The following is a 23,249-nucleotide window of genomic DNA, read 5'->3' on the forward strand; positions in this document are numbered from 1 at the left end:
TCAGAAGGCAAAGGAGCTGAAGAGGGCTGTGGACATTGTAGCAGGAAGGACCATATGTCTTGGTCTAGCAAGGACAGTCCTGGTTCATGTTGGAAAAGCACCTACTTTCACTCTCAAGGATGTCTTGCTTTGGACAGTGGGTTATACGCTCACACCAGATGTAGTGGTTTGAAAGCATGTCTGCCGATTCTTTGACACTCTTAACCATCAAGAAGTCTGTGTCCCTTCTCCTTGGAAACGGATGGGCTTTTGTGACTGCCTGGATGAGTGGTATGTGACAGCAGAGATTCCTGTAAGAAGCCTCGCTACCCGGGAGCTGCGTGCTGGAGGCACCACATGGAGAGACCAGAGAGCAGAGCCAGAGGTGCCTGAGGAGTCCCCTCTGCTGGGGTCTTCCCTGTCAAGGCACCAGACATATGAGTGAGGAAGGCTTCGTGATGACCCCAGCCCCCATCCAACTACAGCCACATGAGAGACCCCTAGTAAGAGCTGCGCGGCTGAGCCCAGGCAACTCTAGAACCATGGGAGAAAAATAACAAATGATGGTGCTCTTTTATGTCAAGAAGTTTGAGGTAGTTTGTGATGCAGCGATAGGTAAGCCAGATGCTAATTACAGGTTGGTTAAATACCTTGAGGGCCCCCACTGAGGACTTTTACGTTGCTGACAGTTTTCCATCGTGCGCCTTCACTCACTATGCCACGGCTGCCCTGGCCCCCTTTCGTTCCATTCTCCCTAGAGCCACGTTCCTCTTGAGCCAGGACCCACTGTCTAGAATGCTCTCCACTCCTCCCTCCCTCCTCCAGGTCCCAGCTTAAAAACCCCTGCCCGGATCCCTCTAATAAAATCTTAGCTCTCTCATAGCCACTTGGGAGAGATTACATTTTCCAAAAATTGCCCGAGCCACATTTGTGATCTTACGTGCTGTTCCAAAACCTCATCTTTCCCTTATCAAGAGGTAGGGACTATTTCCTTTCCCCTTGAAGTTGTGCAGGACATTGCGACCGCATGGATGGTACGGCATCCACCCTGCTCTCTCTCAGGACACACACCCTGGGGGCCCAGCCACCACATTGTCGGGAAGCCCAGGTCAGGTGGAGAGGCCACGTGGTGTATTCCATCCGATAGGTCCAGCTGAGGTCCCAGCAGAGAGCTGTCGTGAACTGCCAGACAGGCAAGGGGGTTTTCCTTCAAATGATTCCAGCGCCCAGCTTCTATGCCACCCCAGCCAACGCCATCTAGAGCTGGGTGAGCCACGCCTGTCCAGTGATCATCAACATCACACTGTCTGTTGACCTTCAGACTGAGTTTGGGCCGGTTGTTATGCAGCCATAGGTGACCAGAACACCACTGTATTTTTATTTCTTAAAACTCTCCCAATCGTGATTAAACATTTTTAAATGATTTACGGAGTATCTCTTTTTCTTCCTAAACTGTAAACTCCATGAGAGCTGGAACCCTAAGTAGAATTTGGATGCTGTTTTGTAATTTTGCACATAACCACCATCCAATCAAATTTCTGTGTACACTAACACACACCATCTCAACAAAAGCCTTTGATAATCTTTTGACACCCTTAAAAGTTAGGTTCAGAGGAGATCCTTGGTTCGTGCAACTTCGTTAACGCATTTATCAAAGATTTAACTATAATCACGTACCAAAACAAGTATCGTCTCCCATAGGTGGGAAAGTTGTCAGATTAAACTCCATACAGGAAGAGTTGTTTGAAGATGAGTATATTCAAGCCAGCAAAGTGTGAGACGTAGGGTGTTGTTGACAAGTGTTACTGCAAAACACTCAGCTATTATTTTTGAGAACACGTGGCAGACTGAGGTCCCAGAAGGGGGAAAAGCTACAACGGTGCCCATGTTTTCAAAAGGGAAGAACTTCTCAGGAAAAGAGAAAAACAGAACAAAACACCAATTTATCCATTTGTGGTCACCAGGCAGAACTCGAGGTCCTGAGCAACCAGCCTGGCTTGAGGGAGATGGATTTGGGGCCAGGACCAACTCAGCCTCCAGTAAGAGTGACAGGCTGGGTAAACAATTGCACAGTGATGAATGACTGTATTTGGGCTTCTTGGTTGTTTGGCTGCAGGTGGATAAATCAAATGCCTCTTGAAAGAACGGCGCCTGGCCTGAGAAGATTTTATAAATATCTTCTGCTTCTGGGGGAGAAACTCATACAACCTTGTGAACTGGACCCACTCACATGTTGCATAACTTCAGCTGGTCATAATTCTGTGTGTCCTGGTCAGAGCCCTCTTCCACCCTCTGGTTCAGTTTCTCCAGTGACGGTATCGGCAGTCTCCTTTAAGGTGGAAGAAGGGTGGACATCAATTACCAAGATGGGAAAGGACTCCTCGCCCACTGCTATTAACTGCTACCACACACACCCTTTTCTTTTTAAACCCAGTATTCTGTCTGTCCCATCTGCAGTGCAGTGGACTGAAAGTATGTGTCCCCCTACACCCAATTCATAAGTTGAAATCCTAACCCCCTGTGTGATGGTACTGGGCGGTGGGGCCTTTGAAAGGTGATTAGGGTTAGTGTCCTTATATAAGGGACTCCTGATTGCTCTGTGCCCTCTTTCTGCCACGCGAGGATACAACAAGGGAACAGCAGTCTACAGCTCAGAAGATGGCTCTCATCAGAACCTGACAGTGCTGGCCCCCTGATCTCGGACTTCTAGCCTCCAGAACTGTGAGAAATACATTTCTGTAGTTTATCAGCCACCCCCTTTACATTTTGTTGTAGCAGCCTGATTAAAGCACATACAAAACCTCGGGCTTCCCTGGAGGCGCAATGGTTAAGAATCCGCCTGCCAATGCAGGAGACACAGATTTGAGCCCTGGCCCGGGAAGGTCCCACGTGCCGCAGAGCAACTAAGCCCGTGCGCCACAACTACTGAGCCTGCGCTCTAGAGCCTGCGAGCCACAACTACTGAGCCTGTGTGCCTAGAGCCCATGCTCTGCAACAAGAGAAGACAACGCAATGAGAAACCCGCGCACCACAATGAAGAGTAGCCCCTGCTTACCACAACTAGAGAAAGCCCGTGCACAGCAACGAAGACCCAACGCAGTCAAAAATAAATAAATTTAAAAAATCAAAAAACCATGCACGAAACCTCTGTCTTTGGCAAACGCATTGTGTCCTCTCTTCCCTCTGTAACTTTGCCCTGAAATGCCCTACTGTTCCCCCTCCCATATATCCCATCTAACTAACTTTGACTACTCCCTTCTCTCAGGGGTCAGTTCAGGTGTTGTACTAGAGGGAAGCTGGGGGCACCCATCCAGATCCCTGTGATCTGGGCAGGTACACCCATCCACCAGCTGCTCTGAGTGTTAGCTTCTAATAGCTCAAAGCTAGAAGCCAACACTCCAGTGACTGGATGATAAGGAGTACAAAAGTCTGGTGTCTTTGGTTCAAGGAAGGACAACTCTGGTGTAATTCACACTCCCTCCAGATACCCTCCAGGACTAGAGGCTAGACTCCAGCAGGAACCCAACTTCTTCCCTTGTTCTAGCTCACTTGCCTCAGTTCTCCACAGGCTTCTTCTGATCTCCCTCAATAAGTCACTTGTACAAGATTTCTCCTTCCAGACTCTGCTTTGAGGGAACCCCACCCAAGCAGACATTGTCTCTTCTGGGAAGACTTTCCCTGACCATTTTCCACCCACACTGATTTAGGGACCCCTCTTTTGTGCACCCACCTCTACCACTGAGCTCCTCGCTAAGTCCTGGAATCACTGATTTACCAGTCAGTCTCCCTCATAGGCTACTTGACAGCAGAAACCCTGACCCACTGATCTTTTCCTCCCCAGCACCCAGGGCAGTATCAGTTTGGCCTATAGCTCGTGCTCAGTAAAATGTTAACAAACTGAATTCTTGGGGGCCTTTTGGAAAGAGAATGTGCTCATGAAATGAACCGAGGTAAATGGCAAAACCTTATTTTGGCCTCCCATGTTGGAAGAGGGTTCAGAAGAAACCACAGAGATGGTTCTAGAAATAGGATATGGCCTTAGAATGTTGTTAGCACCATTGAAAATGGAATGTCATCTGGGATTTTGGTCAGAAAATAATTATCAAGCCAGCTACTTACAAGGTACAATGGAAGATTTTTTTAAAATGTGATACATGGGCCCTATCTTCAAACAACTCAAAATCTAGTTTAGGAAAGGTTGACTATAAATATATGAAGAGGCAATCCAAGTAGAACATGAGCCAACTTCCAGCCACAGTAAAGAACAGGAAGAAATAGGCTTAAACCATAGTGGGATATTGGGGAAAATATTTGAATCAACTTCCTGACAGTCAGGGCAGCAGAAGTCTCGCTGGCACGGAGAGAGACTCTGTCTTTGGCCAAAGTTGAATCAGGCTCCTCTGAGCTCTTGACTGGCCTCATCTTTGACCCACGAGCACTGCAGACTCTTGGCACAAATGATTTTGTCCACCTTCTACCCTAGAAGACTTGAACAACACTAACACCTCAAGCCTGCATCCCTAGGACAATGGTCCCAGTCCTCTTAAGTTCCTGCCTGAGAAATCTCAACACTGCCAAAAGGATTTCCTGTTTGTTCCAAAAACCTGACTATATGTCCCTGACCTCCCTTTTCTTAGAAGCACTTACTTTGAAGAACTTGCAATTATAAATCCTTTCTCTGTCTTGTTGTGATATATCTTCCACAAGCCAGGACTGTCTTTTTCAAGGACCTGAGAGCCATCACTTGAAATGTAATCATCAGGAAACGCAGGGCCCTGTCTCCCAGCCTCTGTGGGAGGGTGGGAGCCTAACTTCAATAGCAAACACTTAACCCCACATCATATCCTTCAGTACTTTTCCTTTAGCGCACCCTAGTGTTTAAAGGCCTCCCACCTTCCGTTTCAGTGGAGTTGAGCTGAGGTCTCTCCACAGCTGCAGTAGAACAGAATAAAATCTGTCCTACCACCTTTAACTAGTGTCCAGCTTTGTTTCTCTTTGACAACACCCGAGGGAAGCTGTGACTTCAACCTTAGTAGAATGCTTTGAAGAGGAGAGCAATGAATTTCCACTTCAGAGGGTCCTGATTTTGTCCTGCAATGAAGTGGGAGGTGGACAAAGTGACCCTTTCAAGCCCCTCTGCTGGCCAATTTGTCAGATCATTGGGAAGATGTCCCTTAGGAACTCCATGAGTATAAGGACAGGATCAGGCAATGTATTCAGTCCCAAAATAAACAGAGAAGTGATGTCTATAGTAAACAAAAATGAGACTGGTCCTGACTCTGCTCCCTTGCTGGGTGACTTTAGATAGATTACATAACCTCTCTGAACCTCAGTTTCTCCATTCTGTAAAAAGAAGGGGTTGCACTAGATGACGTTTAGGCTCCATTCCTAAACATGATGTCTTGCTCCATTTCTCAGGCAAAATCAATTGATATGTTACGACTACCAGAGCCCCCAAATTCCTGAATTAACAAGGAAGACCCTCCTGCTAGTTGTCCTTGATGCGTACATTGAAATGCCTGTCATCTGTGTGTTAAGATGGGACAGGGGCTGTCTACTGCCTGCCAAGAAAGCACTGTCACACCTCTTCCAGGGCCATATGTGGCCAGGATCCCCTGGGAAACGAAAAGCGCACATGGTTGCCAGAGCATCTAACTTTGTGACTCAGAAATTGCCATCTGCGAAACAGCTTTTAATTGAAGCTCCAAGAGGCAGAAGCTGGCTGGAAAAACCTTGCAAGTTGATCCAATAGGATTATCTTCCCTAAAAGAGGTTTTTATATGTTTAATTAGTTGGAAGCCATTTTTTCACAGAGGGATTTTTCGGATGTCAGTCCTTTTGGTGCCCTGCCTGTCCACTCCCTCACCCCTACACCCCCTCCCTGTGTTCAAGTCCCACAGATTCTTTAGTTAGTAGCAGCCTCCGATTTTTTTTCCCCCTTGAGGCTACATTGACCATCCTATGAGGAATCCAGGGCCATAGAAAGCTTTCCCCACCACCCAGGATACAGATGAGTTATTTCAACCTGGGTGGAGAAGCCAAGGGTAAGCAGGTCTCAATTTTTGATAATCCAAGTCAGTTACCCCTACACTCAGGAACCACAAACTCATGGTCGAGTTGGTCTGTACTGAGTCCTCAGGCAGGCATGAGCCTGAAAAGCAACACTGACCAAAGGGAAGCCCAGTCATTCCAGGGGTAAAGTGTTAACCCTTTGTGCCCCAGGCTAGAGAGGACTTGCCGTGGCCAGGACCAGCTCCATCAGCTGCCGGCAAGAGGTGGGTGAAGGAACCCAGAGTCAGGGGCTTCTTCTGACCTGGGATTTGTACTGCTGCAATTCCCCTTGTGTCCTCGGGGTGTGCAGTGTGAGACTCTGGTGTAACAAAATGGGTAGGGTCAGGGAGTGGAGACAGAATCAGAACCGTGGACAGACCTGGCTGCACAAGTGAAGATACCGTTCAACGTGCTTCTAGGTTTGCAGCTGGGCAAAATACTCCATTTCAACCCACAGGCAGATAATCGTATCTTCATTTTAGCCCTTTTATTATGGAAAATTTCAAAACATACAAAAATGGAGAGAACACTTAAAGAATCTCAGTATACCAGTTACCCAGTTTCAACAATTATTAACTCAAAGCTAAGCTTGTTTCATCTATACTCCACCAACGCCCCAGCCCCACCTCACTCCCCGTATTACAGCCTCACACTTTGTAACCAAGGAAAGCAAGGCTCAAGCATAAATGAAGAAGAATGAATTGGGCCAGTTATTCTCAGTGACTGGAGGGAGGGTGAGGGTGGAGGAGGTATATCACATTCTTTGGGGTGGCATGTGTGTGTTTTGGAAAAAGCAAGAAAACACTGCACTGTTATTATATAATTTTTATTTGGAACATGACAATATAATACCTGGTGTCTTCATAATATAAATTACAGAAAATAAAGCTGAAGAAAAGTTTTCTCAAAGCAGGTGGTGGGGATGACATAAAAAATTCTCAGTCTGTGAGATCTCTATGTTTATCAGAAAGAGTTTATGGGTTAGAATAGGTCATAAAGTGCAGGATTAGAATTTGTCTAACGTTCATTTCCCCTTTGACCTTCCAGTATTTATTATAATCCTAATGCCTCGGAATTGGAGGCAATGGCTACTTCCCTTTATAGCATCTAGCACAGTTCTGCATAGCCAAGAGGCTTCAAAAAATGCTTTGGAGAAGTGGCCTTCCCTACAGTTGTAATTAAAAATAGGACCCAATGGGAGACTGAGAGGAAATTGCTCATAAATATCTTACATATGGCATTTCCAAATTGGAAAAATTGCTTGAAAATAAGTAAGCCCTGTAGTTTTCAAACTCTGTTCCTTGGGACCTTATGTCAGCATGAGGGGTTGGGCAAGGATCGATGATGTGCCTCAATCAACCTTGGAAAAATTAACCCTGTATCACTTTTGTTTTATATTTGGGTTTTGCTGTAATTTTTCATTAGATTTTTCATAAAGAGTTCTGCTGATGAAAAACAGTGGCAGTAGTCTCCCGCCACGGGGAGGAGCTGGTGGTGCAGAGAGGGGATGTGACTTGCCCTCACACAACAGGGCAGTGGAGTTGCTGGGACCAGGGCCTGGTATCCAAGGATCTATGGGCAGTTGACATGGTTGCTGGATTGGGAGCCACAGAAAGTACCCAAAGTAAGTGGGAAAATCTTTGGAACGGAAGCACCGCCCACTCAGGCTCTCCTGCCCCTCAACCCCATCAGTCTTAAGGACAATAGAGGAATTTTGCAGGGGATGTTTGGGAAGGTTCCTGCAGAGGCAACCATTGTTCCAGAACATGACATGATTAGAATGCAGGCTGTGGGATTTTCTCTGATGTGCTATAGAACCCTTGAACTGTGGCCCTCATAGCATCCTGGTTGTTTAGCCAAGTCCAAGTCAGAGGTCAAATGAGTGGTCAGGAGGCTGAACACTACCCCCAGACATGTTTGGTTTAGCCTTGTTTGAATATACATATATTTTTGATACTGTACATATTACATATATAAGGCATGAAAGAGGGGACATCACTACAGATCTTACAGTGTTTGAATATTTTTTAAGTCACCAACACTTTTAAATTGGGGGATTAAAAATTCTGAATTTCTGGTGTATCTTCACAAAAAAAAAGAAAGAAAGATTTGGCAATGGAATACTGGGCAACACTGGCAACACATTCTTGTCTCAGTCAACTGGAAGCTGGGGCTTTAAACTGAGCATCTTTTCTCTTGTTTGCTTTATTCCCCACTGCTCCCTACTGCCTCACGCCCAGCCAGCTACACTAGTTCATTTTATGTCCTGGGCCTTGTAGTAATCTGGATTGGTGACCTAATACTCTGACAAAGGGTTTTAAACAATGATTCTCATATATTAGCATCTGAATCCCTCCATGGTGCTTGCCTGAGTCTCTACCCCTCAGAGATCCTGATTTCAGTGTATTAATGAGGTTCAGGATTTACATTTTAAACCAGCAGCCCAGAGAGTTCTGGTGCAGGTGGTTTTATGATCACAGTTTAAGCAAAGCTGCTCTGTAACTGAGGTTCTTGATACTGGCTACACATTTGAATCACCAGGAGGAGATTTTACAATGTATTCAGCTTTTGCCTTCAAACAACTGAATCAGAGAACACTAGAGGCCTGGCCCAGATTGGATAATATTTCTTCATTTATTTTTTAAAATTCCAAAAAATTTGAAAGAAGTGTTCATGGGACTCCTTTACACTTCTTACCTAAATTACCAACTATTAACATCTTGCTACGCCCATACCATATCTCTTATTACACACACACATACACACATATTCCCTTTTGGCCAAACCATTAAAAAGTAGTCTGCACACATTGACACTTCACCCTTAAATGTTTCAGCATGCCTCCCTTAAGAAAAGGGACATTTTTCTCCACAAACACACTGTATTAGCAAGACTGAGATAACCACTGTTTCCTCGAGATGAGATTCAGGTCAAGTACTTCCAGCAAGAACCCCACATAGTGATTTTGTGTGATGTTCTGTACCTCCCATTACATCACATCAGGAGGCCAAAAATGCAATAGTTCACGAACTTCAGTGTGCACCTGGAAGGTTTGTTAAAACCTAGATTGCTGGGCCTGCCCCTGCCGTTTGAGGTCTGTGGTGGGACCTGAGCATTTGCGTTTCTCATAAGTTTCCTGGTGATGCTGATGCTGCCAGCACAGGGACCGAGCTCAGAGACCCACTGACCTCAAAGCAAGCTATCCCGTCATTGGTGGTAGGCATTAGTACTTTAAAAGTTCCCCCAGTTGATTATAAACTACCAGCATCGAGAACCACTGCTAGCCTGGCCCGCCACTACTCAAATATTGTCCTCGGAGCAGCAACGTCCTCATCACCCGGGACCTCGTGTGGACTGTGGAATCTCAGGTCCCACCCAGACCTGCCAACCCAGAAGCTACGTGCTAACAAAATCTGCACTGACCCATGCGCACGTTGAAGTGTGAGCAGCTCTGCTCTAGAGCACCTGGAAGCTTATTCCACACTTCACCTGGCCGGTCGTGACTTGGCACCCAGGGCTCTGTGGGAGCCCACGATGGGGCATGGGCTGCTGCTTCAAGGCCACAGACTCAGCCCTGGAGGGGGAAGAAGAGAAATAAAACCTACCAGTTGACTCTGGGCCAGCTCTCCCACCCCCGCTTCAGCTTTTTAAGTCTTTTTAAGAAACTACTCACTTCAGTCCCGTCTCTAAATTTAGTGCCTTGTCTTACCAGCTCCTCTGGTTGGGCCTCCTTCTCACGCGTGGCTTTGTTGGATCTGACTGTTTCTGAGTGGGCAGCATTTTGCTAAGCCCTGCGGGTATAAAAGTGACTAAAACAAATTCCCACCCTCAGGCATCCTGCATTCTGATTCCTTCTTTCCCGACCGGCCACCTGCCCAGCAACGTCATGTCCCCAGCGGGGTCCCCGTGGGGTGGCCTGATGTACCCGTTGCAGGGTTGGGGTGAATGAAGAGCTCCTCTGACCTTCTTTCTCTTTCCAGTTTGGACCTAACTTTTAGAGACTGGGGCTATATGGGGCCATCTGTCAGCTATCATCAAATAGTCATTCAGCAAATATTGACACTGGGCTTTTGGTGCTGTGGAGGGGACAGATGTGGTTCCTGGCCTCTGATTACCTACAATATGGAGGAGAAGATGAGGCACTTATGGAAAAGGAAAAAATACCAGGAAGAATGTGTATAGAGACATTTGTGAGATTTCAGACTGGAGAGAAATCACTTCCCACTAAGGGACTAAGGAAGGCTTCGTGGAGGAGGTGACATTTGAGAAGAGGCCGACTTCATCTTCAGGGTCAGATAGAATCATCGGGTGGCTTGGTTTTGCTCTGAGACAGGCCCAGGAGTTGCTCGGATTCAGACCATGTTTACTGCCACTCTGCTTTCACACCCCGGTGGCCGAGGAGAAGGCAATATATTTGCTCATAAAGCGTTTTACAAGCCTGGGCAATGGGGCGTGGATTGTAAAGGGTTCTAACTAATTCCGTGGTGCCGTGGAAATGGCTTCAGCAGGTGGGAGGAGAAGAACCAGCCAGGGAACGTGATGGCCGGGGATTGAAAACAGCCATCAGAAGGATCGACCCACACTTTCCGCTCCTGGCAGAGAGCAGGCCTGTCAAGAGTAGCAGCAGTTGGTTGAGGCAGAGGGTCTCTGAGGCAAATGTGGGGCTGGCAAGTCATTGTCCTGGGTGAAGTTAAGTTGGGGGATGATCTGAAGGAGAGCGGTTGAGGGGCCGTCTCCGGTCTCAGAGCCCTGGGCAGGTGGGACCATGAGTCAGTTCAGGAGACCCTGCCTTTGCTGGGGGTGGTCGGGGAGACCTTCAGGGGAAGTGAAACTTACAGCCTGAGTTGGAACTTTCCTGGGAGATGAGGGGTCGTGGGAAAGTACAGAACAGCACACAGGAAGCAGGGAGATGTGCGCGTGGGGCTGTGTCCTACGATGATGAGACCGTGGCGGCCCCTGGCCCAGGCCTGGCCCCAGACAGGCCCTCGTGGCGGGTCGCATGAATGGCCCCAGCTCTTCCCCTGGCCCTGCATCCACGCCCTCTGCTGAGACACTCTGCTGCTCTCTGACTCTGACTCAGCCGTGCGACCTACTCTGGCCAATAGATTGAGGCAGAAGAGACAACCGGCAATAAAGGATCAACTCAGCAAGTCTGAGGGGTCCAAACTTCCTTTCTGCACATTCCAGAGAAAGTCTGGGCCCTGGGCTGGTTCCTCGTTCCTAGGAGGTAACTTCTAAACCCCAAGAATATCCTGCCTGAAAGAGTGTCTTTGTTTACCTGGAGGCGTTGAGCCAGGCCAGATAGTGACACTAACAGTATGATTTGTGAGGGGGCTTTGGGCTACATAGTATCAACTTGACCTCTGGAGGGGCTGGAGACTAAGGTCAGGCACATAGCAGCTGTCAGCTGTGCCTACGTGACCAACCCCCAGTAAGAACCCTGGACACCAAGGCTCAGGGGAGCTTCCCTGGTTGGCAATATTCCACGTGTGTTGTCACACATTGTTGCTGGGAGAAATAGGTGCTGTCTGTAGACCTCCACCGGGAGGGGACAGCTGGTACCCTGGACCATCCCCTATGTGTCTTGATCAATTGCTGATTCAATCTGTATCTTTTTGCTATAGTAAATTATAACCATGAGTGTATCAGCTTTGCTGAGTTCTGGCACACCTGAGGGTTGGCTTTGGGGATCCACACACTACAGGCAGTATGTCAATTCTGAGCCAAGGCTTTGAAAGGCTTTGTAAGTGTTTCTGCTTATTCTCTTGCGTTCATGCAATTGCCTTAAGAAAGACGTGCCTTGGGTCCGCCCACTAGTCCAGGAGAGCTAAAGAGAGACACTGGAGCAGGGCCACTTCCAACAGGTCCATCCTAGATCAGTTGACACCCAGCTGACTGTGATGACTGAGCCAAACAGAGAACAGCAGAACCACCCAGCTGAGCCCATCCTGGAGTCCTTGACCCATGAGAAACAATACATACTAGTTTTCAGCCACTGAGCTGTAGAGTGATGTGTCCTGCAGCAATAGGACTGATAAGCCCCCAAACAACAGTGGTGGTTCCAGCTCTGCTCTCACTGATGTCAGGGCCTCTGCAAGCTGGTTGCCCGGAGGGACTCTCCATCCCCAACTTCCAGGCCAGGAGAGAATCACAAAGTAGCCAGCGATGTAGCTTCAGTCATGCAAACTGCAAGGGATCCGTTTTTCCAAAGGAAATTATATGGAAGGCCTTATGGGCCTGCTGGGGAGGAGGGGAACAGGTGAGGGGAGATGAGATGTGGTCTGAAAGTAGGGCAGGGGAGTGGGCCCCAGGGAGAAGTGCAAAAGGGGAGAAAGGAGAGTAAATGGGAAGAAAAGGGCTCTATGGAGTGAGGGGTGGGGAGGAATCTTGGGAGTAATTTTTTAGAACATTTTGTCAGGCATATATACCCTCACACTAGGCAGCGTGTACCTTCCAGAATGCTTCAGGCTGCCATCCTGGATGGCATAAAAATAAATGACTGTTGAAAAGTTTGGAGTCCTGAGGACATAGCATCGTCTGGGGAGAAAGGGCAGGGATGGAAAGATGGGTTAGAGGATTTAAGTTCTCATGAAAATATGAACGATACATGGTCAGTCCTCATTATTTGCAGATTCTATGTTTGCAAATAGCACCTACCTGCTAAAATTTACTTGTAACCCCCAAGTCAAATAGTTGCACTGCTTTCATAGTCATACTTCTATTTCCCCTAGGAGCAATGTTTCAGTATTCACTGATTCAGTGTTCCTGATCTCTTTAGAGGACATAATACCATGAATAACAAGAATCAACTGTATATTGGTCTAAAGCAATATATATATACAATATATTGGTGGGCATACTGCTCTGTCCAGCCACTCAAAAAAATGACCATAATGGGGAAGTCCTTTGAATGGCATGCACAAGGTAGCTGTCCCAGATCTTAGTTTTTTGGCTGGAAAAATTGGCCAAGAATTCAGAAGAGGCAAAATGAACATTATTTTTCCATCGAGCAGAGCCGTCCATCATCAGAGCAGTCCAGCCTGGAATCAGACCGACAGGAGAAGTCAGGGGGAACCTTCCCCAAGCAAATCAAAGGGGAGTCCATTCAATTCAGGAAATACCCTTTCATTACCTGGGATTAGCCCTTGCTAGATATAGAGACTAGCTCTGTGCTCTTCAACCCCACAGTGATATAGAGACAGACCCTCAGGTGATGCTGCCAAGTTTTTATCCACGCAAAAAACTTAGTGATTATGCTTCTACAATAAGCATACCCACTGTTCCAGTGAAAGCTGTCAGTATGTGGTGTTGCGTGATAGTGTGATATGTTAGGATAGCTCAGGGTACCACTGGCTGTGAGAGAAGAGGGAGTTCACAACAAACAAACAAAAATCCTGTGCATTTACTGGCAAGCCTTCTTATTATCTGAAAGAGCACTGAAAGCAGATGATGTTAAAGGAAAAGCAAGTAAAGTGTACAGTGACTTGATACAATCTAATTCCTTCAGGTGTCACCAAAATTTCCTATATTTGAAAATAGGGAATGACTGAACCATGGGGTATAGAAGTATATTTACCTTTAGTAGATATTGCCAAACAGCTTTCCAAAGTTTTGGTATCAATTCACATTCCCATCAGCATTGTAAGATAGTTCTAGCTTCTCCACATCTTCACCAACACTTGGCATTATCAGTCTGGGATCTTGAATCTTGAATGGAGGGTCTAAAGCTGTCAGAGCTTGTCCATTCCAACTGGATCACCCTGCCAAGGTAATTTAGCAGTTCTGATGCATGGTCCCCTGGAGCACCATTTCTATGTTTAATTCTTCTGCCTTCCCAACAATTCTCCCTAATATCCTTCTGTAAATTCCATGTTGATTTACCCTAACTTGAGTCAGTTTTTGATACCTGTAACTAAACAACCCAACTGATGCATTAGTCTTAGCTACTGGGGACTCTAAACTGGGCCCTGGCCTCCCCTGACCTGGGCAACAAGGTACAATATCATGGACCACACACTGTAGCCGATAAAATACTTATTATCTCCAAGCCCACCAGGATGGCACTGCTTCTTTATCTTTTCAGGGTACCTTTGCTCTGCCCAGAATTCACTTTCAAAACCTATTCACTTGGAAAAATAGGACGAAGATTAAATATCACCTTCTCTGGGAAACACTTTCTGACTACCTCATGCAATTGCTCCCTACTCTGCCGCAGAGAATTCTGGTCACACCCTGTCCAGAGCTGTCCCCTCATAAATTCATATGTTGAAGCCCTAACTCCCCAGTAACTTGGAATGTGACCGTGTTTGGAGACGGGGCCTTTAAAGAGCTAACTGAGGTTAAATGTGGTCATATGGGTGAACCCTGACCCAATCTGACAGGTGTCCTGATAAGAGATTATAACACAAAAAAAGACAGTAGTGCTGCACACACACAGACAGAAGACCCTGTGAGGAGGACACAGCAAGAAGGAGACATCTGCAAGACAAGAAGAGAGGCCTCAGCAGAGACTGGCCCCGCAAATACCCCTCAGAGCTTCCCCTGGCTCTTCAGTTTGGAGCTGTCACCACCTCTCAGCCATGTGGGCCTAGAGCTGGAGTAAGAGCCATCAGTGACTTCAGCCCTGGACTTGGGTTTCTAGAAAACACCCAGCTCAGCTCAGCTGTCTGCAACATCCGGGCTCTTCCTGGCATAAAGGTTCTCAAACTTTGGCATGCATCCCAATCACCTGGCAGGCCTATGAAAGCACAGATGGCCAGGCCACCCCCCACCACCACTAATTTCTCATCCAGTAGGTCTGGGGTGGCGCCTGAGAATTCACATTTCTAACAAGTTGCCAAGGGAGGCTGATGCTGCCAGTGCAGACGTTAACCCAGGCAAAGGCAGGCAGGCATTCCAGGGAAGGATGACAGACATACTTGAAAGAATGTTGAAGGAGATCCAGGCGGGGTGAGATAAAAGGTGATATGGATGGATGACTTGGTCCAAGAGTGCTCAGCATGTGCTGGGCAAAGCCAGACAGTGGTTACAGCAGCCACAGGGTGAGTGTGGGAGATGGATACAGATGAAGTACCAGGACCATCCTTCAGAGCCCAGGTTCCTTTAGACAAGGAGTGGCCACCAAAGGGCAGAGAAGATCCCAGTTCATTTTCAGATCTGTGAACATTTCTGGGGATCATACGGTTTAGCGGCTGGATACTGAGCTAGAGGCAGCAGCTCTCATGCGGAGGAGTAAGATCTGAGTCCTGGCTTAGCTGTTATCAACTGTGTGCCTCAGCCATTTAACCTCTCCCCCTGGGTCTCTGCTACTTGATTTTCAACAGCGCTTCAAGGTTGCTTCAAGGATCAAGTGAGGTTTGGACAAAGAAGCACCTCGTAAATTATGATATTCTACAGAAGCACAAAGGATGTAGATACTCCTGGGAATGTAGAAATGAACAGGGCTGGTCCTTGCCCACCGGCAGTCATGATCTCGGAGAGGCAGCAGTGAGTGGTGGCCTGAAGCCAGATCTTAATTCCCTGCCCTGGAATTGAACCTGGGGAGCCTGGTTGAAAACTAGGAATCCTGGCCACCAGACCCCCTGCTCTTGCCCACAAGTGAAAAATGCATTTCTCACCGCCACAAAAACTGTAAAAACAGATACAAAGTTTATTATTAGAGACATAGCACAACAAGTGGGAGAGCACACAGAGAAACAGTTTGTTTAGTTATGACGGAAGCAAGGCAGACATGCCCACCCGGAGGGAAAGGGTGTGGGCGTCCTCCCCAATGACAAGGAGCGCTGTCAAGAGGTGGTTAGGTCACTTATCTAGGGCAGTTCTTCCAGGTCTTTGTTTACATTTGGCCAGTTACCTGGTTTCTTTTTCCACACCTGACGTGCCTTAGGACCCTTCCCAACATGCGAGCGCAACTTTTTTCCAAGATGGATTCCAGCCCACAGGCCTATGGGATAGCCTTGGCATCACATATTATGGGGTGGTGCCCCCTCCTTCTTACCCCCAAGGAGGCTTTCTGTGCATATGCAATGTTTCCCTTGCCCCAAGGATGGGAAATATATGACCTCTTGATATTTTAACAGGGTTTAGTCCCACTCTGTCCCTGCCATAAAAATGTTCAATGTCTGGTTGTTTACCCTATTTCTGTTGCTGGTTTTTATATTGAGGTGCAGATCTTGAAACATAGACAGGAGTCCGGTCATAAATATGTAGTCCTGGAGCCCATTTTTCTCTTGCTTTAGGAAATGTAAACAGGGGGCTGGTAATGAATGCCCGGCCTGGAGCCCATCTTCTTCTCACCCCAGGAAGTGTGAACAGGAGGCCAGTTGTAAATGCCCAGCCTGGAGCCCATCTATCTCCTGCCTCAGTCACACTCCAGAGCAGGAGGTCCTGTATCCAAATACCCCCAAATCCCGATAGGACTTTGCTTCTCTCCATCTCCTTTGCCACCACCTAGCCTAAGTAGCATCATCACCCTCCCAGAACACTCAATAACTCCCTAGGTCTTGTCCTCTAAGCCAACTATTTTTACAGCAACCAGAGGAATTGTTTAAAAATCTAATCAGATCATGTCCTCACAGACTTAAAATGTTGCAATAATTTCTTCCTATTGTCTTGATACCAAATTTAACTCCATAACCTACAAGACTGTGTGATCGGGGTGCAAGCCCATCTCTCCAGCCCAGCTCATGCCATGCCTCCCAAAGACACCAGCCTCCATTCCTTCCTGGAATGCAGCAAGCTTCTCCCTGTCTCACGGCCTTTGTTTGCCCTCTGTCCTCTGACAGAGGGTTCTTTTCCTCCCCTCTGTCTCTCTGTGCCTGCTCATCTTTCAGATCTCAGCAGCTGTTTTCAACAGCCCCACAATATCAATTAGATCATCCCATTACTCTCTCTCAGAGCATCCTCTTCCTTTATTTCACAACTCTTTGTAATACATATTTTTTCATTTGTTTACTGTATGTCTTTCCGACCAAATTAATAGGCTCTAAAAGCTGGGATTATGTCTATTTCATTCATTTCTTGTACCAGTCAGGGTGTTTGGGATGAAAGCAACAGAAATCAGTCTGGCTGATCTAAGGTAAAGGAGATTTGTTGGAAGGACGTCTGGAATTAATAGGCCAGAGAACAGGGCTTGGAAACAAGTAGGAGCAAGACAGCTCTAAAAAGTGGGAACTTAAAATGGCAGGAAACGTTCTAGTAAAAACAGCCCGATTGCGGTGTGAGATCCCCAAATGCCAACTTGTTTTCAGTCTCCTTACTAATCTGTTTTGATTTAAAATCCAGAGTGAGAACATTTATTTGGCCTGGCTTGGATCATGGGCTCACTCTTGGCTTGGGGAGGGAGAGAAGCTTCATCAGATTGGATCCAAAAGAAAGAGGTCATCTCCCATCCTCAAAAAAAAAAAAAAAAAAGAGTTGCTTGGTTTACGCTTCCCAAGGGGAGAATGCACACTGGCTAGCCTCAAAGGAAGTATCTGCTAGGCCACCAGAGTGATCCCTGCTGGGTATCCAGACAGGGTAGCTGCCTAATAACATATCTGTGCAATGAATGAATGAAAACTTGCTTCTGGGCAAAGTTCAGAGCTTGCTCAGTGACTTAAGAGAAGAGATTGTCAATGCCAGTCCTGGTGTTTTGGAATAGAAATCTCTTGGCGCATTTAGCAATACTTGGAAACGTGCATCTTGAATGGAATCAGTAAGCAACTGGGGACCCTAGGATGTTGTATAGCTTCAGCCATGGACAAACCCCAAACATTCCTGAAATGTCATACCCAGTAGTATTTTTAATTACCTCAGAAGATGGTGATTGCCTCTCTGGGTAAATTTCTTTGGCATTAACAGGAAAATTTCCCCTTCAATTTTTTTTTTTTTTTTTTTTTTTGGTGGTATGCGGGCCTCTCACTGCTGTGGCTTCTCCCATTACGGAGCACAGGCTCCGGACGCGCAGGCTCAGTGGCCATGGATGACAGGCCCAGCCACTCCGCGGCATGTGGGATCTTCCCAGACCGGGGCACGAACCCGTGTTCCCTGCATCGGCAGGCGGACTCTCAACCACTGCGCCACCAAGGAAGCCCCCTCCCCTTCAATTTTTAAAGACATACAACCCATCACAATTTGGGCCACCTCACAGGAGACTGGGCAGTAGAACAAGTCATTTGAAGGAGCTTTCTCTCCTGGTGTCTGAGGAGAACCAAAAAAAAATTTGTGGCCTTCCCTTAAAGTAGATGTATTAATTGAGGAGAAAACGAGGTATGTAAGAGAGGCGTGTGGAGCACTGTGTGAGGGCCTGGTCTTATCTGGCTGGTTAGCGGAACATTCTTATGCCTCATGGTTTAAGGGTTTCTTTTTCTTTTCGAGATTTGAGGAGGGAAGTTCTCAATTTCCAGAACAGGAGAAATGAAGACATCTCCAGATTTCATTTTCAAGGCCCTTTGGCTACATTCCCAGATCCAAAACATTTTCTCCAAGGGTCCTCAGCCAGGTATCTGGATTTCTAGATGAGTTTTGTAGCCAAGGAAATTTTAGACATTTCAATATTTTGTAGCCTTATAAACCATACTGAAACAGTGATTTAAAACAAACAGCAATTATTTTTCATGATTTAATTTATTGTTTTCCATGAATGATACCAGTTGAATGGTTCTTCTCTTCCACATGGTATGTCTGAAGTCACTCATGGGCTATATTCAACTGGGGCTCTATTCAGGTGGCTGGGTCTTGGACATCGGAGGTGGTCTCTCATCCTCCAGGACCTCTTACCATTCTGTAATTTAGCCCAAGCTTCTTTATTTATTTATTTTTAAATTTATTTATTTATTTTTGGCTGTTTTGGGCCTTCATTGCTGTGCACGGGCTTTCTTTAGTTGAAATGAGCAGGGGCTATTCTTCGTTGTGGCGCATGGGCTTCTCATTGTGGTGGCTTCTCTTGTTGCGGAGCACGGGCTCTAGGCACGTGGGCTTCAGTAGTTGTGAGTTGCGGGCTCTAGAGCACAGGTTCAGTAGTTGTGATGCACGGGCTTCGTTGCTCTGTGGCATGTGGGATCTTCCCGGACCAGGGCTTGAACCCATGTCCCCTGCGTTAGCAGGCGGATTCTTAACCACTGTGCCACCAGGGAAGTCCACAAGCTTCTTTATAGCATGGCAGTTGGCTTCCAAGAAGGAGCATTTCCAGAGGACAAGATCCAATGTGAATTCATTTATCAAGCTTCTGTTGGCACCACTTTGCTAATGTCTCAATGACCAAAGCAAGTTCCATGCTCAAGTCCAGAGTCAGTGTGGGAGAGGAGTACACAAAGGTGTAAACACCAGAAGGTGTGGTTCATTGGAGGCCAGTGATGTAACAATCCAGCCCAGGAGAGCAGGGAAGTTGTGCAGGCTGAGTCTCCCTGGTTGTCAGTGTCTAGGTAAGGATGCTATCTGGTGTATGGCTCTGCAGTTCCAGAAATTCAGTGTGATTAGAGTTGCATCTAGCTCTACCTTTTTCTGTGGAATTTCCTCTCATCCACAGACCCTTCCAAAGAAAGGAATTAAACTTGTAATGTTATTTCAAGATCCTGTATCCTTGGCCACAGGTGATTGGACCAGAGTGGACTCCTGACCCAGTGGACATCAAACCATTTGCTGGGATGGCCCAATTAGATTGTCTCCTCTGCCTCTGGAGTTGGGATGCTGAAAGATTCAGGTCTAAGTTGGTGAAGATGTTACAGAAGATCTTCTGGGTACCCTAAAATGAGCTATGTCTTCTGAAATATGTTCCAAACTCCTGAGAGGAATGAGACAGCTAGACCATAGTAAAGAATTTTTAAGGAACAGTGACAAGTAATAAGGGGTTAGAGGGTTGCAGAAAACAAAATAAACACCGTAAATCATTATTAACTCATAGATATCACGTTTCTTCTCATCTGATTTTACTCCAATGATCTACCAGAGAAGACTATGTCCGCAGTAGCCACCAGTCCCATGAGGATAAGACATGTGTGGAGCAGCCCAGGAGAGGCACTCAACCTAGGTCAGCCTAGCCGCAGTTGACTGGCAGCCCCACAGTTGTGAGTATAAATATTTGGGGAGATGTTTGTTATGCAACATTATCATGCCAATAGCTGACTACTACAAATCTCAAGGTTAAAGGTCCTGGTTGGCCAGTTCTCTGCTCCACTGATCATTCAGGGCCTCTGTCTCTTTCATCTTGTGATTCCATCAACCCCTAGAATTTGGTCCTCATCTACATGTTTAAAGCCTCGTCACAGGCCTATGCAGGATCCAGCTTTCAGGAGAGGAAAAATTTATGGAGAATCACACAGGCAATATTTAAAGGCCAAAACTTGGAAGTTGAATGCATCACTTGCATTCATCTGGCAAGAATGGAGCTACATGACCACACCTGGCTGCAAAGGCGGCTGGGAGATGTAATCTCTAGCTGAGTAGCCCTGTATCTAACAACTATGAAAGAAGAGTAAACAACTGTGTGTGAACAATTAGCAATATCCACTCATAGATGGGAAAAGTGATTTAAAAATCTGTGAAGATTTTCATGAATAGCAAGATAGTATGAGCTATTATAGTGACATACTTTCTGAAACAAACTAGACAGTGAAACAAATTTTATGCTAACTTCTGTAAATCACAATGAGAAAATATGATGGCCCTGTAGTGTCCAATTAATGGTCACCTTCCAGGAGGGCCAGAGACAAATACAGATATATATGTTCAGAGGGAGTGAACAGAATGCTGAAGTTCTCAAAAGCAGGTCATAAGCAGAATGGTCAAGGACCTTGGGGACATTCAAATTGAAAAGAATAGTTGGGAAAAAAAATGGCTGCCCTCAAACGTCTTAAAGTTTGTCATGGCAAAGAGAGATAAGGTTTATACTGTAAAGTCTCCAGGAATAAACAGAAGATAAGAAGAGGAAACTGCAAGGAAACATATTTATGCTCACTCTAAGAAAAGAAGATTCTAGCAAAGAGGTCCAAAATGATTTATACCTCAGATGCATTTTGTTTTTGTTTTTGTTTTTTGCAGTACGCGGGCCTCTCACTGTTGTGGCCTCTCCCATTGCGGAGCACAGGCTTAGCGGCCATAGCTCATGGGCCCAGCCGCTCCGCGGCATGTGGGATCTTCCTGGACCGAGGCACGAACCTGTGTTCCCTGCATCGGCAGGCGGACTCTCAACCACTGCGCCACCAGGGAAGCCCCCTCAGATGCATTTTGGACTAGAAGATACAAAAAAAAAAAAAAATGCTAACATTTGCTGAGTACCTACGGTATGCCAGATTCTACTAGGAACTTTCACATACTTTATTCCTTTCAACTCTGAAAGTCTATACATTGATAAGGCTACATCCTACATCCTTCTGAAATCTTCTAAAGAGGCCACGTGCCTCCAGTCATTAATTACATACATTAATGTGTAGTAGTTCCTGAGAGTCTTCTCTTTGTCAGACTTTGTCTCCAAATTTCTGGAGGCAATTTATTGCAACTCTACATACTTTTCTTCAAGCCCTCTTTTTGGGGACTCACCGACAATCCTGCAGAGAACATATATGACAAGTTTGTGGAGTAGAACCCTCATAGGAAGAAAATCCTGGGGATGTTGTATATATACCAAGTTGTGGGTTCTGTGGTAGATGAAGATATTGGTGAGGGAAGGGAAAGGAGGAATCCTATCACTCAGTAATTTTCCAATTCCCAGCAGAAACCTGAGATCTTTGAGAGGGGGGGTTATGGTCCTGAGTAGCACAGCTTTGTGGTGGCCCACATGTGTACTGAGTTACCGCCTCGGGGAGTCTGGAGGGTGCTGCCAAGAAGGGGGAGTGGGCTAGTTTGGAAGCGCTGTCCAATGCACAAACATCCAGTATTTTCCTCAGACCTCTTCTGGGAACCCGTGGGGAGAGATGCCTTTCCTGATACACTGGGAGTTAACTGGAGTCCATGAGTCCTTTTTTTTATTCCTTGTACCTCCTGAGCCAAAGTTCCCAGATCTCCCAGATGTTTCCACCTAAGTCAATCCCAATCTCTAACATTGTGTTCTTCTACCAGTGGGAATCCCAGGCAGGAGACAGAAAGTGACATGAGGAAGAGACCCTAAAACTCTAAATCTTCTTAAAGCTTGGGAGAAACTTTAATGTTTTGTGCACACCTTTGGTAAGTGATAAGTTCTTCCTACATGTTCCCAGGAAGTTAAAAGAGAGTCAAGAGGGTATGGTAGGAGCCTATTTGACATGTAAATATTGCAGTTAAGCTGTGAAGAAGGTGAGCAGAGGACATTTCAAGGCCCCTGGAGTCACAGAGCAGCAGGATGGACGAGGTGCTTGGGGAACAAGGGCATCCTGTCTCTCGCACCCACGCACGGTCCACCTCCCAGCCCCCAGTCTCTGCTGTGTCTTCTAAACCCTAATGCCTCAGACTGGCCAAAGTTTTAGTAGAGGTTTGCTATGTCCAGGAGCCACAGGCATCTGGTGTTCTGGTGCTGTGACCTCATGGAATAAAATGCTCACAATCCAGTTCAGCCTTTCCAGCAACAAGAGCTCCAGTCTGCTTCCTCTGATTTATTTAATGGAAAGCATACTTCACCACAGCAAGCAATATTTTCTCCCAAGACAATAGAATATAGAGTCTAATGAGAAATGCATATTCTTTTTGATTTTCTAAGGCACTGTCACCTTTGTCTTCAGCTACTCTGGTAGAAAGTGTTATCAACTTAGCTGAGAACACTCTAGAATGGATGTGAAATCCCTGTGTGAAAGTAAACAGACTAGGAAATATAGTGTGATTGGCACCAACAATAAGGGCACATTTGAAGTTCATGGTTTGTAAAATGGGGATGATAATAAAAATACTACATCAGGCTGTTGTGAAGATTAAATGAGTCAACTTATGTAATCAGAACAATGTTTGCCATGTGGTAACACGCGGCGGTCTCAACCATTATTAAGAGTAGAAAGGGATAGATTTGTTAATTCAGTAGAACTTGAGCAGTAAATGAGATTCTAGTTGTGTTATATTACTTATTATCATATGGAGGTCTAATAGTAAATATAATTAAAAGTAAATACAACAAATAGAATAAAACTAGGAGGGGACAGAACACATTTATCTTGAGATGAGATGACTTTGAGGCATTCTGTATCTCCTTAATGGCTGCCTTTCATTAATTTAAGTATTAGAGATCCAGGTAGCAGTCAGTCTCGTGGGATAGTGAGTGGAAAGGGGGGTGGGTGTTG

This window comes from Phocoena sinus, chromosome 4 (genome assembly GCF_008692025.1).
Source record: "Phocoena sinus isolate mPhoSin1 chromosome 4, mPhoSin1.pri, whole genome shotgun sequence".
In the NCBI taxonomy this organism is placed as follows: Eukaryota; Metazoa; Chordata; class Mammalia; order Artiodactyla; family Phocoenidae; genus Phocoena; species Phocoena sinus.